The sequence below is a fragment of the Ranitomeya variabilis genome, chromosome 2 (assembly GCF_051348905.1).
Source record: "Ranitomeya variabilis isolate aRanVar5 chromosome 2, aRanVar5.hap1, whole genome shotgun sequence".
Lineage (NCBI taxonomy): Eukaryota > Metazoa > Chordata > Amphibia > Anura > Dendrobatidae > Ranitomeya > Ranitomeya variabilis.
In genome coordinates this window covers 489217675-489234212 of record NC_135233.1, presented here as the reverse complement: position 1 = coordinate 489234212, position 16538 = coordinate 489217675, and positions in this window count along the sequence as shown.

Here is a 16538-nt window from a genome sequence, read left to right as displayed (position 1 = left end):
CCAGCTTAGATTGTGTCAGTATTTTCTCAGTCTTGTTGGATTCTCTGGAGTGGCAGATATACATTCCATGTCTTTAGTTAGATTGTGGAACTTTTTGTATTATCTGCTGTGGATATTTTTGGAAGGGTTTTAATACTGACCGCCTAGTAATCTGTCCTATCCTTTCCTATTTAGCTAGAGTGGCCTCTTGTGCTAAATCCTGTTTTCTACCTGCGTGTGTCTATTCTTCTCCTACTCAGTCATTATTCGTGGGGGGCTGCATATCCTTTGGGGGTCTGCTCTGAGGCAAGGTAGCATTCCTATTTCCATCTATAGGGGTATTTAGTCCTCCGGCTGTGTCGAGGTGTCTAGGGTATGTTAGGCACACCCCACGGCTATTTCTAGTTGCGGTGTTAGTTCAGGATTTGCGGTCAGTACAGGTTCCACCAACTCCAGAGAACGTTTCATGCGGCTCCAAGGTCACCAGATCATAACAGGATGCATTCTGAATACTACTGGACAGCCCGCCTAATCTAATAGTAGTGGCGTAACCAATAGGCTGTAAGCCGAATGCTCTGCATCACCTTTGTGTGAACAGCAGCACAGACAGACAGACTTTTTTTGTGCATTAATATGCCAGGCAACCACCCCCTCCATGGATTGGCAGGTTGTGAGGGGTTGCTTCATCGGCTTTTTTTGCACCTGTGTTAGGTGTGTCCACTGCATCCTGTTAGTGCATTTGACTGGAGGCATGGGCAGGTAAACATCTCTGCTCTGCTTATATTTTTCACACTCGTAGTAGCATGAGACGGACTCTACAACCCACACATGTGGCTCAGGTAGTGCAGCTCATCCAGGATGGCACATCAATGCGAGCTGTGGCAAGAAGGTTTGCTGTGTCTGTGTTGTGAATTCCGTCTGGGCTCCCTCTGGTGGCCTTTAGCTATACTGCGGGTCTGGAGCTGGGCTCAGCTGCCTCATTTCCTGCTATGCTGGTTCCTATTTAATTCCACCTGGACCTTTACTTGTTGCCTGCTGTCGTTGTATTCAGTACTGGTTCTGACCTCTCCTGGATTTTCCTGGTGACCTGTCTATTTCTGAGAAGCTAAGTCTTGCTACTTCTTTTTGCTAATTGTTTCCTTGAAAATGTTTCTCAGTATATGATGTGTTCAGTCCAGCTTGCTTATATGTGATTTTTCGCTTGCTGGTAGCTCTGGGGAGCAGAGTGCGCCCCTCACATCGTGAGTCGGTGTGGGGGTTCTTGTACTTTCTGCGTGGATAGTTTTTGATAGTTTTTGTACCGACCGCACAGATCCCTGCTATCTTCTGTCTATTTAGTGTTAGCGGGCCTCATTTGCTTAAACCTGTTTTTCATTCCTACGTTTGTATTTTCCCCTTAACTCACCGTTATTATTTGTGGGGGGATGCCTAAACTTTGGGGTTATTTCTCTGAGGCAAGTGAGGCTTTGCTTTCTCTCTAGGGGTAGCTAGTTTCTCAGGCTGTGAAGAGGTGTCTAGGTTTTTAGGTAACGCTCCACGGCTGCCTTTAGTGTGTTTGGATAGGATCAGGATTGCGGTCGGTATAGTTCCCACATTCCCGGAGCTTGCCCTACTATTCAGGTTTACCTATCAGGTCAGTTTGGTGATCCTACCACCGGATCATAACAGTACAGCAGGCCAGTAAAGAGTTAATGCATCGCAAAAGAGGGATAAGAGAAATCCTGAGTTCCTTTTTTTTTTTTTTTCCTCTGCAGTGTGTCTAGCCTCTCTCCTCCCCTTAATCTCTGGGTGGTTCAGAATTCAGCTGCAGCTATGGACCTTCAGAGTCTGTCTTCTAGTGTGGATCACCTCACTGCTAGGGTACAAGGCATTCAGGATTATGTAGTCCGCAGTCCTATGTCAGAGCCTAAGATACCTATTCCTGAGCTGTTCTCCGGAGACAGATCTAGGTTTTTGAACTTTAAAAATAATTGCAAATTATTCCTTTCTCTGAGACCTCGTTCCTCTGGTGATCCGGTTCAGCAATTAAAATTATTATTTCTTTGTTGCGTGGTGACCCTCAAGATTGGGCATTCTCTCTGGCGCCGGGAGGTCCTGCATTGCAAAATGTGGATGCGTTTTTTCTGGCGCTTGGAGTGCTTTATGAGGAACCTAATCTGGTAGACCAAGCAGAAAAGGTTTTGCTGGCTCTCTCCCAGGGTCAGGATGAAGCAGAGGTTTTCTGTCAGAAGTTTAGGAAATGGTCTGTGCTCACTCAATGGAATGAGTGTGCCCTGGCAGCGATTTTCAGAAAGGGTCTTTCTGAAGCCATTAAGGATGTTATGGTGGGGTTCCCCACGCCTGCGGGTCTGAATGAGTCAATGTCTTTGGCCATTCAGATTGATCGGCGCTTACGGGAGCGCAAACCAGTGCACCATCTGGCGGTATTTTCTGAGCAGAAGCCTGAGTCTATGCAATGTGACAGGATTCTGACCAGAATTGAACGGCAAAAACACAGACGTCAGAATGGGTTGTGCTTTTACTGTGGTGATTCTGCTCATGTTATCTCAGATTGTTCTAAGCGCATAAAAAACTTAGCTAAGTCTGTCACCATTGGTACTGTACAGCCTAAATTTATTTTGTCTGTTACTTTGATTTGCTCTCTGTCATCCTACTCAGTTATGGCTTTTGTGGATTCAGGTGCTGCCCTGAATTTGATGGATTTGTCTTTTGCCAGGCGCTGTGGTTTTATCTTGGAGCCTTTGCAATTCCCTATTCCACTAAAGGGAATTGATGCCACGCCATTGGCCAAGAATAAACCTCAGTACTGGGCTCAAGTGACCATGTGCATGACTCCTGCACATCAGGAGGTGATTCGCTTTCTTGTGTTACATAATTTGCATGATGTTGTCGTGTTAGGTCTGCCATGGCTGCAGGCTCATAATCCAGTCCTGGATTGGAAAGCAATGTCTGTGTCAAGTTGGGGTTGCCAGGGGATTTATGGCGATGCTCCTTTGGTGTCTATCGCTTCTTCTACTCCTTCTGAAGTCCCTGAATTTTTGTCGGACTACCAGGATTTATTTGATGAGCCCAAGTCCAGTGCCCTACCTCCTCATAGGGATTGTGATTGCGCCATAAATTTGATTCCTGGTAGTAAGTTCCCTAAGGGACGACTTTTTAATTTGTCTGTACCAGAACATGCCGCTATGCGGAGTTATATCAAGGAGTCTTTGGAGAAGGGGCATATTCGCCCGTCCTCGTCCCCTTTGGGTGCGGGGTTCTTTTTTGTGGCCAAGAAGGATGGTTCTCTGAGACCCTGTATAGATTATCGCCTTCTAAATAACATCACGGTCAAATTTCAGTATCCTTTGCCACTGTTGTCCGATCTGTTTGCTCGGATTAGGGGGGCCAGTTGGTTCACCAAGATAGATCTTCGTGGAGCGTATAATCTTGTGCATATAAAGCAGGGCGATGAATGGAAAACAGCATTCAATACGCCCGAAGGCCATTTTGAGTACTTGGTGATGCCTTTTGGGCTTTCTAATGCCCCTTCTGTGTTCCAGTCCTTCATGCACTATATCTTCCGAGAATATCTGGATAGGTTTATGATTGTGTACCTAGATGATATTTTGGTCTTTTCTGATGATTGGGAATCTCATGTGAAGCAGGTCAGGATGGTATTTCAGGTCCTGCGAGCCAATGCCTTGTTTGTGAAGGGCTCTAAATGTCTCTTCGGAGTCCAGAAGGTTTCCTTTTTGGGCTTTATTTTTTCTCCTTCTACCATTGAGATGGATCCAGTCAAGGTCCAGGCTATTTATGACTGGACTCAACCTACATCGGTAAAGAGTCTTCAGAAGTTCTTGGGTTTTGCTAATTTTTACCGTCGCTTCATCACTAATTTTTCCAGTGTGGTTAAGCCTTTGACGGATTTGACCAAGAAGGGTTCTGATGTGACGAATTGGTCTCCTGCGGCCGTGGAGGCCTTTCAGGAGCTCAAACGTCGGTTCTCTTCAGCTCCTGTCTTGCGTCAGCCGGATGTCTCTCTGCCCTTCCAGGTCGAGGTTGATGCTTCTGAGATTGGAGCTGGGGCTGTCTTGTCACAGAGAAGCTCTGATTGCTCTGTGATGAGGCCATGTGCTTTCTTTTCAAGAAAGTTTTCGCCTGCCGAGCGGAATTATGATGTTGGTAATCGGGAGTTGTTGGCAATGAAATGGGCATTTGAGGAGTGGTGACATTGGCTTGAGGGAGCCAAACATCGTGTGGTGGTCTTGACGGATCACAAGAATTTGACTTATCTCGAGTCTGCTAAACGGTTAAATCCTAGACAGGCTCGATGGTCGCTGTTTTTCTCCCGTTTCGATTTCGTGGTTTCATACCTTCCGGGTTCGAAGAACGTGAAGGCTGATGTTCTTTCTAGGAGCTTTGTGCCTGACTCTCCGGGAGTTTCTGAACCGGCTGGTGTCCTCAGAGAGGGGGTGATTTTGTCTGCCATATCCCCTGATTTACGACGGGTACTGCAGGAATTTCAGGCCAATAGACCTGACCGTTGTCCACCGGAGAGACTGTTTGTCCCGGATAGATGGACTAGTAGAGTCATTTCCGAGGTTCATTCTTCGGTGTTGGCGGGTCATCCTGGGATTTTTGGTTCCAGGGATTTGGTGGCTAGGTCCTTTTGGTGGCCTTCCTCGTCGCGGGATGTGCGTTCCTTTGTGCAGTCCTGTGGGATTTGTGCTCGGGCCAAGCCTTGCTGTTCTCGTGCCAGTGGATTGCTTTTGCCTTTGCCTGTCCCGAAGAGGCCCTGGACGCATATTTCCATGGATTTTATTTCGGATCTTCCAGTCTCCCAGAAGATGTCTGTTATCTGGGTGGTTTGTGATCGTTTTTCTAAAATGGTCCATTTGGTGCCCTTGCCTAAGCTGCCTTCCTCCTCCGATTTGGTTCCACTGTTTTTTCAGAATGTGGTTCGTTTGCATGGTATTCCTGAGAATATTGTGTCTGACAGAGGATCCCAGTTTCTGTCCAGATTTTGGCGGTCCTTTTGTGCTAAGATGGGCATTGAATTATCTTTTTCATCGGCCTTCCATCCTCAGACGAATGGCCAAACCGAACGAACTAATCAGACCTTGGAGACTTATCTGAGATGTTTTGTTTCTGCGGATCAGGATGATTGGGTGACTTTTTTGCCATTGGCTGAGTTCGCCCTCAATAATCGGGCTAGTTCTGCTACTTTGGTTTCGCCTTTTTATTGCAATTCTGGTTTTCATCCTCGTTTTTCCTCAGGTCAGGTTGAGCCTTCTGACTGTCCTGGGGTGGATTCTGTGGTGGATAGGTTGCAGCAGATTTGGAACCACGTGGTGGACAATTTGACGTAGTCACAAGAGAAGGCTCAGCGCTTTGCTAACCGCCGTCGCTGTGTGGGTCCCCGACTTCTTGTGGGGGATTTGGTATGGTTGTCTTCTCGTTATGTTCCGATGAAGGTTTCCTCTCCTAAGTTCAAGCCTCGTTTCATCGGTCCTTATAAGATTTTGGAAATCCTCAACCCTGTGTCATTTCGTTTGGACCTCCCAGCATCATTTGCCATTCACAATGTGTTCCATAGGTCATTGTTGCGGAGATATGTGGTGCCTGTGGTTCCTTCTGTTGACCCTCCTGCTCCGGTCTTGGTCGAAGGAGAATTGGAGTATGTGGTGGAGAAGATCTTGGATTCTCGTGTTTCGAGACGGAAGCTTCAGTACTTAGTTAAATGGAAGGGCTATGGTCAGGAGGATAATTCCTGGGTTGTCGCCTCTGATGTCCATGCGGCCGATTTGGTTTGTGCCTTTCATTCGGCTCGTCCTGATCGGCCTGGGGGCTCTGGTGAGGGTTCGGTGACCCCCTCCTCAAGGGGGGGGTACTGTTGTGAATTCCGTCTGGGCTCCCTCTGGTGGCCTTTAGCTATACTGCGGGTCTGGAGCTGGGCTCAGCTGCCTCATTTCCTGCTATGCTGGTTCCTATTTAATTCCACCTGGACCTTTACTTGTTGCCTGCTGTCGTTGTATTCAGTACTGGTTCTGACCTCTCCTGGATTTTCCTGGTGACCTGTCTATTTCTGAGAAGCTAAGTCTTGCTACTTCTTTTTGCTCATTGTTTCCTTGAAAATGTTTCTCAGTATATGATGTGTTCAGTCCAGCTTGCTTATATGTGATTTTTCGCTTGCTGGTAGCTCTGGGGAGCAGAGTGCGCCCCTCACATCGTGAGTCGGTGTGGGGGTTCTTGTACTTTCTGCGTGGATAGTTTTTGATAGTTTTTGTACCGACCGCACAGATCCCTGCTATCTTCTGTCTATTTAGTGTTAGCGGGCCTCATTTGCTTAAACCTGTTTTTCATTCCTACGTTTGTATTTTCCCCTTAACTCACCGTTATTATTTGTGGGGGGCTGCCTAAACTTTGGGGTTATTTCTCTGAGGCAAGTGAGGCTTTGCTTTCTCTCTAGGGGTAGCTAGTTTCTCAGGCTGTGAAGAGGCGTCTAGGTTTTTAGGTAACGCTCCACGGCTGCCTTTAGTGTGTTTGGATAGGATCAGGATTGCTGTCGGTATAGTTCCCACATCCCCGGAGCTTGCCCTACTATTCAGGTTTACCTATCAGGTCAGTTTGGTGATCCTACCACCGGATCATAACAGTCTGTCATCGTAGTGTCCAGAGGCTTGAGGCACTACCAAGAGACAAACCAGTACACCAGGAGACGTGGAGGGGGTCAAAGGAGGGCAACAACGTAGCAGGACCACTACCTCAGCCTTTGTGCAAGGAAGAACAGGAGGAGCACTGCCAGAGCCCTGCACAATGACCTCGAGCAGGCCACAAATGTGCATGTGTCTGCACAAACGATTAGAAACCGACTCCATGAGGAAGTGCAGCGCCCCGGAGTCCTGGTCGTTGCAGTAACGTCGCTCTGCCACTAAGGGGAGTGATGGTACGTCTGATTGCACTAAAAGAGTTCACTTGACCAGGTATCACAGTCACACATTACACTTCACACTCCGGCCACCAGGGGGAGCAAAGGGTTCTATGTATTAGGCCACTCCTCACACTCTGGTAAAACTGGGGGTTGGATAGGAAGTTAGAGAGAAGCTGACTGGGTTTTGCCCAGGTAACATCTAGTGAGAGGAGAGCGTTACTTGGGAAGATTCAGGGGGGTCCCTGTCAGGGGTGGGATCCTGACAGAGGCCTAGCGAAAGGACAGAGCGTTACGGAGCCGTGCCTGCACCTCATTGCGGCGGCATCTTAAGAAAGGACACGAAGCGAAGGATATTGTGGAGAAATGAGAAACGAGATCACAGCACAAAGGCGATAGAATCAGTAGGAGTCGTGCCCCGAGATCGGCAACATCCTACTGAGGCACGTAGCCGGCGGCCGGAACGCCAAGGAAGTAATAGACTCTACGCATTACTTCGAACCAACGGCAGGGCAGTTAACTCTAGGTTGGCTGTCTCACCTTTTACACCTAATGAAGACAACGGGGGCAATTGTGGGAGAGGGGCGTCTCTAGGGTCCCTATAAAATAACTCCAGGCCTACCCCGTCATACGGGTGCGTCCTATCCATATCATCTGGGGGACGGAGAGAAAGAACAGAAACATACATGACAGTTGTGAGGACTATCCCATGGTGCTCAGCAGGGAAGTACTACAACACCCAGGCGCTAGAAGGTAGGCACTAATTTCCACCTGCAAAGGGAACTCTGGATGTGCCTTCGGACCGGCCGGTCTCAGCCAGCCCTGTTAGCAGTGCTCTGGATTGCGGATGCCGAAGCCTTCAGTAAAGAGGTAAAGAGACTGCAACCCTGTGTCCTCGTTATTATCTGCAACCTACATCATCACCTACACCTTTTATTGGGCGCCCCTTAGCAGGGCCACGGACCGGGTCGGGCCACCGTGACATCCCCAGAACCGAGAGACCCAGTACCGGGTACCCCGCTGCCCTGCATCTGGGGGCCGCTCCAGATGGTCTGAGTGCCCAACGTCCACTGATGGGGGCTGTGCTTGTGCTCATAGCCCAACACCATGCGGGATGCTTGGCATTTGCCACAGAACACCAAGATTGGCAAATTCACCACTGGCACCCTGTGCTCTTCACAATTGAAAGCAGATGTGACAGAGTCTGGAAACGCCATGGAGAGCGATCTGCTGCCTGCAACATCCTTCAGCATATCCGGTTTGGCAGTGGGTCAGTAATGGTGTAGGGTGGCATTTCTTTGGAGGGCCACACAGCCCTCCATGTGCTCGCCAGAGGTAGCCTGACTGCTATTAGGTACCGAGATGAGATCCTCAGACCCCTTGTGAGACCATATGCTGGTGCGGTTGGCCCTGGGTTCCTCCTAATGCAGGACAATGCCAGACCTCATGTGGCTGGAGTGTGTCAGCAGTTCCTGCAAGATGAAGGCATTGAAGCTATGGACTGGCCCGCCTTTCCCCAGACCTGAATCGAATTGAACACATCTGGGTCATCATCTCTCGCACCATCCACCAACAGACTGTTGCACTGTTGCACCACAGACTGTCCAGGAGTTGGCGGATGCTTCAGTCCAGGTCTGGGAGGAGATCCCTCAGGAGACCATCTGCCACTCCATCAGGAGCAAGCCCAGGTGTTGTACAGAGGTCATACAGGCACATGGAGGCCACACACTACTGAGCATCATTTCCTTGTCGTAATGCATTTCCACTGAAGTTGAATCAGCCTGTAACTTCATTTTCCACTTTGATTTTGAGCATCATTCCAACTCCAGACCTCCATGGGATATTAGTTGTGATTTACATTGATCATTTTTGAGTTTTATTGTTCTGATCACATTCCACTATGTGATGAATAAAGATTTACAACTGGAATATTTCATTCAGTAATATCTAAGAAGTGGGATTTTAGTGTTCCCTTTATTTTTTTGAGCAGTGTATATATGCCCTCCATCTTGGTATATATGTCCCTCATCCTGGAACCCATCCTGGTATATATTTCCCTCATCCTGCGCCCAATCCTGGTATATATGCCCTCCATCCTGGTATATCTGTCCCTCATGTTGAGATCCATCCTGGTATATATGCCTTGAATCCTGGTATTTATGCCCCCCATCCTGATATATATGTCCCTCATCCTTGGACCCATCCTAATACATATGCCTTCCATCCTAGTATATATGTCCCTTATCCTGGATCCCATGCTGGTGTATATATATAGCGATCATCCAGGTATATACTGTATATCCCCTGTTGTGACACTTTTCTTTAATGCATAGAAAAAATAAACCATTATACTCATCTTCCTATCCTCTCCACCGCGGCACAGGGTCCTCTTCTGAAGCCAGCAGGTGACTTCCTCATGCAAGCGATGGGAATGCATGACACCACTGCCATGCTGATGTCAGCTGCTGGCCTCTTATTGGCCACCAGCTTGTATTGCCGTGCACGGACCGACGGGTCTCTGCGCCACAATACACCAGCTGAATGTGTGTCCAAGGACGCACATCCAGTTGAAGTTTGCGCTGGCGTCAGCGGGCCCCCCCACCCGCACAAGCCCAGTCATGACCTCTGTGACCGCTGTCGTTATGCCCCTGTCATCAGGTTTGGCTTTGTGATGAACTCTTTGTCTAAACTGTGCTTGGTCTTGGTTCCTTAAAAAAAGTGAGATTTTAATACCTATTAATCCTCCTGCTTAAAGGGGTTGTCCAGTGATAACGTAATTATCGGTAGAGTTCCACCCTCTGTGATCCGCACAGATCTGCAAAATGGGGAACTATTACCTAGTTACAAATTGGTGCATCAGACTCATGGGAAATGGATGAAGCGTGGTTAAGTGGTTGGACCCGCACCGTTCAGTAAGTCATCCTAGTGTGGTGAATTTGTGAAAAAAATGCAATTCCACAAATAGTTTTTTTTCTCATTATTTACATTGTTCACTAAATGGTAAGAATTATCCAGCAGTATGATTCTCCAGGTCAGTACGATTATGGTGATACCAAATATTCACAGGTTTGTTTGTGTTATATCAGTGGTGGAAAAATGGGCTTGTTCTTTGTGCCTGAGAGGATTTTTTTATTGATACCATTTTGGGGTAGACATTATTTTTTGATTGCCTCTTATTACATTTTCTACATTATTGCTTCGGCTGAAAAAAATTAAATTCTGGCCTTTAGATTTGTTTTTTATTACGCTGCTTACCCATTGGTTGATCAATTTTTTTAATTTTTCTGTAACTATACTACCTATATGTATTTTCTTATTCTTTACTTTTAATGGGGAAAATGATGGTGATTAAAACTTTAATATATATATATTTCATTTTTTTCCATATTTTTGAAAACATTTATTTTTTACTTTTTTCTTAGTTCCTTTAGGGGACTTGAACTGCGAACACGGTCTCCTATGAACATGAGCCAAAAACTACCATTCACAAGAGTACTGTCATGGCAACCCATCAGCGCCCTGTGATCATGTGACAGGAGCGCTGATGGGCACATAAAATGACGCATCCTCCTGCTGGTGCTCTGTAAATGCCCGCTGTCAAAAATTGACAGCAGAATTTAGCAAGTTAACAGTCACAGCAGAATTTAGCAAGTTAACAGTCACAGCAGAATTTATCAAGTTAACAGCCACAGCAGCATTTAGCAAGTTAACAGCCACAGCAGAATTCAGCAAGTTAACAGCCACAGCAGAATTTAGCAAGTTAACAGCCGTGGAGCACCTCTCCACTCGTAGCTGTTGTAGACAGCATGATGGATGAATATCACATTCATCATCTGCAGGCAAAGATGCGGGCTCAATTTCCGAGCCTGCTTCAAAGTCAAGGAGCAAGCATGATTTAACAGTACATCATATGTTTTTAAGGGGTTAATAAGGACTTGTCACTCCTGATTATTTTGGTACTGATCCTGCATACAATTACAGGATATGGGCCTTTTTATTTAGTAATCCGATATGCAAATTGTTATTGTCTTTGTCAAGTAGGTGTGGCTCACATCTCACACAGTGCTAATGCAGAGGACCCTAAACATCCCCCAGGGAATCCTGTGAGCTATGCCCCTTCGCTCCAAAAAAAAGCCCCAAATTACTGGAGCCATATGGCGGATTAAAAAAAAAAAAGAAAGATGAATACTAATGAGAGCCAGGAATAAAGGAAGAGCAAAAACTGGCCACTTATGACCTGGTGACTTGTCTTCTAAGTCTTTAGTAATCTTAGACTGGTTGATAGGAACTTAATGACCGACCACGCTATTTACGGGTTACATCTATACCAAAGGCGGTGCACGCCTAACAACCAGCCTCAGATAACTCGTCTGTTCAGCTGAACGCCGGATTGGCACTGAGCGTCCTGCAGAGAAGAGAGAAAGCAGTTTGGCAGCAGGCAAGCCATTCCCTTCCCCATCTCAGTCTTTGGCTTTGTGAGGTTAGAGATATGGAATAATAAATTGATCGGCCCTGCACAGCGGCTCCAGTTGCGTCTCACTTTATATTCCATTTTTTGGCAAAGCACAAAACTCCAGTTCAAAATCACAATTTTTATGCAAATGAGCAAGCGTCGGAAGTGCAGAAATGGAGTCAATAAGCATATATGGCTTAAGGGCTGAATCACTCCCGTTTATTACAAATTTAGATACATTTATTTGTTTTTATTTAAAAAAAAGTTGTCAATACACTTAAATGATTTTATTCACATTTCCGTTTTTTTACATTGGAATTACTTGCACAGGTTTTTTTTTTCTTTTTTTTTTTTTCTTTTTTTTCAATGCTGCACTTTACAAGGATTCCTTAGCCCATATAATATTGTAAAAAAAAATCATTTAACAAAGGACGGAACTACAGTAATACAGATTAAGATTGTACAACTGAGAAGATAATAATGGACTAAAATAATAGAGAACGAAAATGGAACAAATAGTAAAGACTAAGGATTTCTATAGCACATCTGTACTTAATCTACTTCGCATTTTCAGATGCAATAAAGGAATAGTTTTATTAATCATTCTCATACCGAAAGTCCTAATAGATTGTTGATAGCCGCTTTAAAGTACCGGTAATTAACAGTGTGTTAAGCATAAAAAAAACATTTTTTTATCTCTCTTTTTTGTGTTTCAACTTTGTGCTGTAGCTAATCTATTTTGTAGTCACTATTGTCAGGATCAGTCTCCTTCCCCCTCTGGTAGCTAAAAAACTACCCTAGTTCCTTCTTGCTTTCTCACCTACACTGTGTTCCAAATTATTATGCAAATTGGATTTAAGTGTCATAAAGATTTAATTGTTTTGGTTTTCAAATAAACTCCTAGATTGTATTGTGTCTCAGGGCTCAATGGTTCACTGAAATCAGTCTTAAGCACATGTGATATTTAGTTTTCCAGGTGATTCTAATTAAAGGAAAACTACTTAAAAATGATGTTCCGCATGTTTCAAGCAATATGGGAAATAAAAAGGATCTCTCTGCTGCTGAAAAGCGTTAAATAGTGCAATGCCTTGGACAAGGTATAAAAAAATTAGATATTTCACGAAAACTTAAGAGTGATCATCATACTGTGAAGAGATTTGTGACTGAAACAGAGCACAGACAGAGTTCATGCAGATAAAGGCATAATGAGGAAGGTTTCTGCCAGACAAATTAATTGGATTAAGAGAGCAGCTGCCAAAATACCATTACAAAGCAGCAAACAGTTATTTGAAGCCGCTGGTGCCTGTGGAGTCCCTCGAACTTCAAGTTGTAGGATCCTTCAAAGGCTTGCTGTGGTGCATAAACCTACTATTCGGCCACCCCTAAACAGTGTTCACAAGCAGAAACGATTGCAGTGGGCCCAGACATACATGAAGACTAATTTTCAAACAGTCTTGTTTACTGATGAGTGTCGAGCAACCCTGGATGGTCCAGATAGATGGAGTAGTGGATGGTTGGTCGATGGCCACCATGTCCCAACAAGGCTGCGACGTCAGCAAGGAGGTGGAGGAGTCATGTTTAAAAAAGCAGAAACATGCCTTCAGGAGCAAAATCATCTTCATGCATGACAATGCACCATCTCATGCTGCAAAGAATACCTCTGAGTCATTGGCTGCTATGGGCAAAAAAGGAGATAAACTCATGGTGTGGCCACCATCTTCCCCTGTCCTCAACCCTATAGAGAACCTTTGGAGTATCATCAAGCAAAAGATCTATGAGGGTGGGAGGCAGTTCACATCAAAACAGCAGCTCTGGGAGGCGATTCTGACTTCATGCAAAGAAATACAAGCAGAAACTCTCCAAAAACTCACAAGTTCAATGGATGCAAGAATTGTGAAGGTGATATCAAAGAAGGGTTCCTATGTTAACATGTAACTTGGCCTGTTAGGATGTTTTGGAGTTAAATAGCTTTTTTGTTCAGTGAATGTGACCTCCTAATACTGCAAATGAGCATTTTCAGTTCTTTAGAACATATCAAATGTTTAGAAATTCTACTGTGCCTAATAATTTGGAACAGTGCATTTTGAGTTTTTGTTCATTTTGGAGATTATACTGTTATTTTTGGGAGATTTCTTCAATAAAATTCGATGTATACTCTAATGGGTGATGACTTTTATTAGGCTGACTGTCATTTGCACAGACCATTTAGGAAAATCTGAGAAAAATGTAATTTGCTTAATAATTTGGAACATAGTGTATACTGCTATGCTATTTTAAAGACTCTGCTCCTTCCCTGAAAAGCAGGACAGGTTTCTAGTCACTATTGTCAGGATCAGTCTCCTTCCCCCTCTGGTAGCTAAAAACCTACAGTAGTTCCTTCTTACTTTCTCACCCTTACTGCTATGCGATTTTAAAGACTCTGCTCGTTCCCTGAAAAGCAGGACGGGAAGCTGTTTCGATTACAGCTCCACAGTGATCAGGAGACCTGGCTGTGGGGAGAGTAACTGAGCATGTGTGTCCACCAGCGCCACCAGATTATTAGATGGACGTGCCCACTGCTATACACTTTAAACACCAGGTGGTGCCATACTATGTAAGGAATATAATATGTCTACTGGAATATTTTTTAACACTACAAAAATGGCAAAAATTCTTCATTTTTATGATCTATACTATGATAAAAAAAAATAATATTTATTGGTAATTTTTATAAAAATAACACAAAATAGAAAAGTAATGAATTTATTTTTGTGGCTCTTACAACAATTAATCACTAAAAACCAATTATAATAAGAATATATAACTTTGATGTCACTGTTGTACGAATGCTGACGGAAAGTAATTACTATGCATCGTTCATTCCAAAAAGAAAGGAATTTGGAGGAAGGATAGGTCAGATGGACTCAGAGTGCTAATATTGTGGGGAAATCAGTGGGTGGACTTTCATGTACGGCCCGGGAACATGTAGTCACAGGGGATGAATAGTGGTCTTGTTGAATGTCATGTATCAATATCACTGATGACGTACGTGAGGCTCCCAATGCTCCGAAGCAACATGTTGGGAATGAAGATGTATTATGATATTTAATGACCAAGGTGATATTATTACAGAAATATAGACAAGACACGGCAAGAATATATCTAACATGCTACATGTAGGTATGTATACGGACGTTATAGAAGGCTTGTATGAGTGACTTCTGCAGTGGAGGTCAGATAAGTCAGTAGGATATAATAGCTGGATATTATAGAGGGCAGTAAATTACATTAAAACTAATTTCTAATATAGAAGTGGCAAATTTTATCCTTAAAAGGGGTTTTCTGGTTTTGGGAAATTCTTGTCTCCTGGCTGTATTTTCAGTAAAATACAATTCTGTTCTTTACTGCCCCTCCCCAGGTCTAGCGCCAGTCTCTGCTGCCTCTTGAAAAGACACATTTTAAGGGCATCAGGGAATTTGCTCCTTGCTGACGAAAAATTGCTTCCCATTGACATGTATTGTAAAGTATAAAGCAGAAGCCTCCGGAGGAACGGTCGGGTCGCTCCTTTTAGATTTTGAATCCTGAAACAGTTCGAAAATGAAGCTCAAAAGACTGAACATATGAACAGCAACTCTTGAGTGTTTTCTGAGCCCACATCAGCTTGGAAGTCTCTGTAAGAAAAAGTTTTACTTCTTAAACAATCCGTTTTTTACTTTGCACTGATAAGGGGCACAACCCTCAACAAAGCTGCAAAGCAAATAGAGATATTTTACTTTTAAAAAGGCTGATTTAGGGGCCAATATTGGCTTCTAAGATTACCACTTGCAATTGGTGGCATTAGAAACCCTGCTCTCCTCTGTCAAGATAAGATATATATTATTATTATTATTCTTTATTGTTATAGCGCCATTTATTCCATGGCGCTTTACAACAAGTACAATAATCTTAAACAATACAAGTCATAACTGGTACAGGAGGAGAGAGGACCCAGCCCGCGAGGGCTCACAATATATACTGTATATATACCTAAATTCTGAATTACAATCTATTTTCCCTATTTTTAGCCATTTTAGGCTAAAGTCTTCCATGCACCTTAGACTAACTCATCGATCCTGGTGGATATTGCCAACAGTCTAATGCATATGGTCACGTCTGGACTAAGAATCCACCATGTCCGATTTCAGAATGCTGAGCCTATGTATGGGGTAGGTAGGTGAGAAAGCAGCTGGCCAAACCATTCAGCAGCTATCCATGCCGTATAGTCCTTAACTGTCCTGTTCTTCAATGTACCTGCTCCATGCTCTTGGCTTTATCTTGGGTACCTCCATTTCTGTTTTGTATGTTTGCTGTGAATTGCTCAGCTTTTAGTATTCTTTCCTTGCAGATCTGCCATACTACTGATGAGTTTAAATAATGAACGTTATATTGTCTTTATTTCTTCCAGTCATTCTTAAAACTCATTCTTGGCTAAAGAAAGGATTCTGAAGCTGGAGCTTCATCCAAAATGGTAAGGCCTGAGCAACATACAGTCTCCATAAACAGTATGTCCACAGTCAACTCCTTCATGAAGTTTGTGCTATTATTGCACACCCAAGACATCACTAATAAGATGACAAATTATTATTATTATTTATTGTTATAGCGCCATTTATTCCATGGCGCTTTACATGTGAGGAGGGGTATACATAATAAAAACAAGTACAATAATCTTAAACAATACAAGTCATAACTGGTACAGGAGGAGAGAGGACCCTGACCGCGAGGGCTCACAATCTACAAGGACAAATGACTTATTTTTTCCTGAGCTGGTCAGGGTGCTGCACGAGTTCAATCCGATGTTCATTATTGACTCCATGGAAGACATTGGACCACACTCATGTGACATCTGAGTGCAGTCCAATTTCCATGGACTGACAGAATGGGGAAATTTGTTCCTCTATCTTCCCCTCATTCAAGAGAATCGGATCACACTCTGATCAAACTCAATAAGCCCGAATCTCTCGGATGAGAGAATATACGGTCGTGTGATCATAGCTCTTGCTACATATCTGTTTCAATAACATAGATTTTTCCAATCAGATAATGATTCTGCAACATTACTGTTCCTCTTGTATTCCTCCTGGACATTTTGCATTGATTCACAACCTGGTAATCGGGCATTACCAATGCCTTTGTGAATTTGGCTTGTCCATACTCCTATACACTATAATACCATTT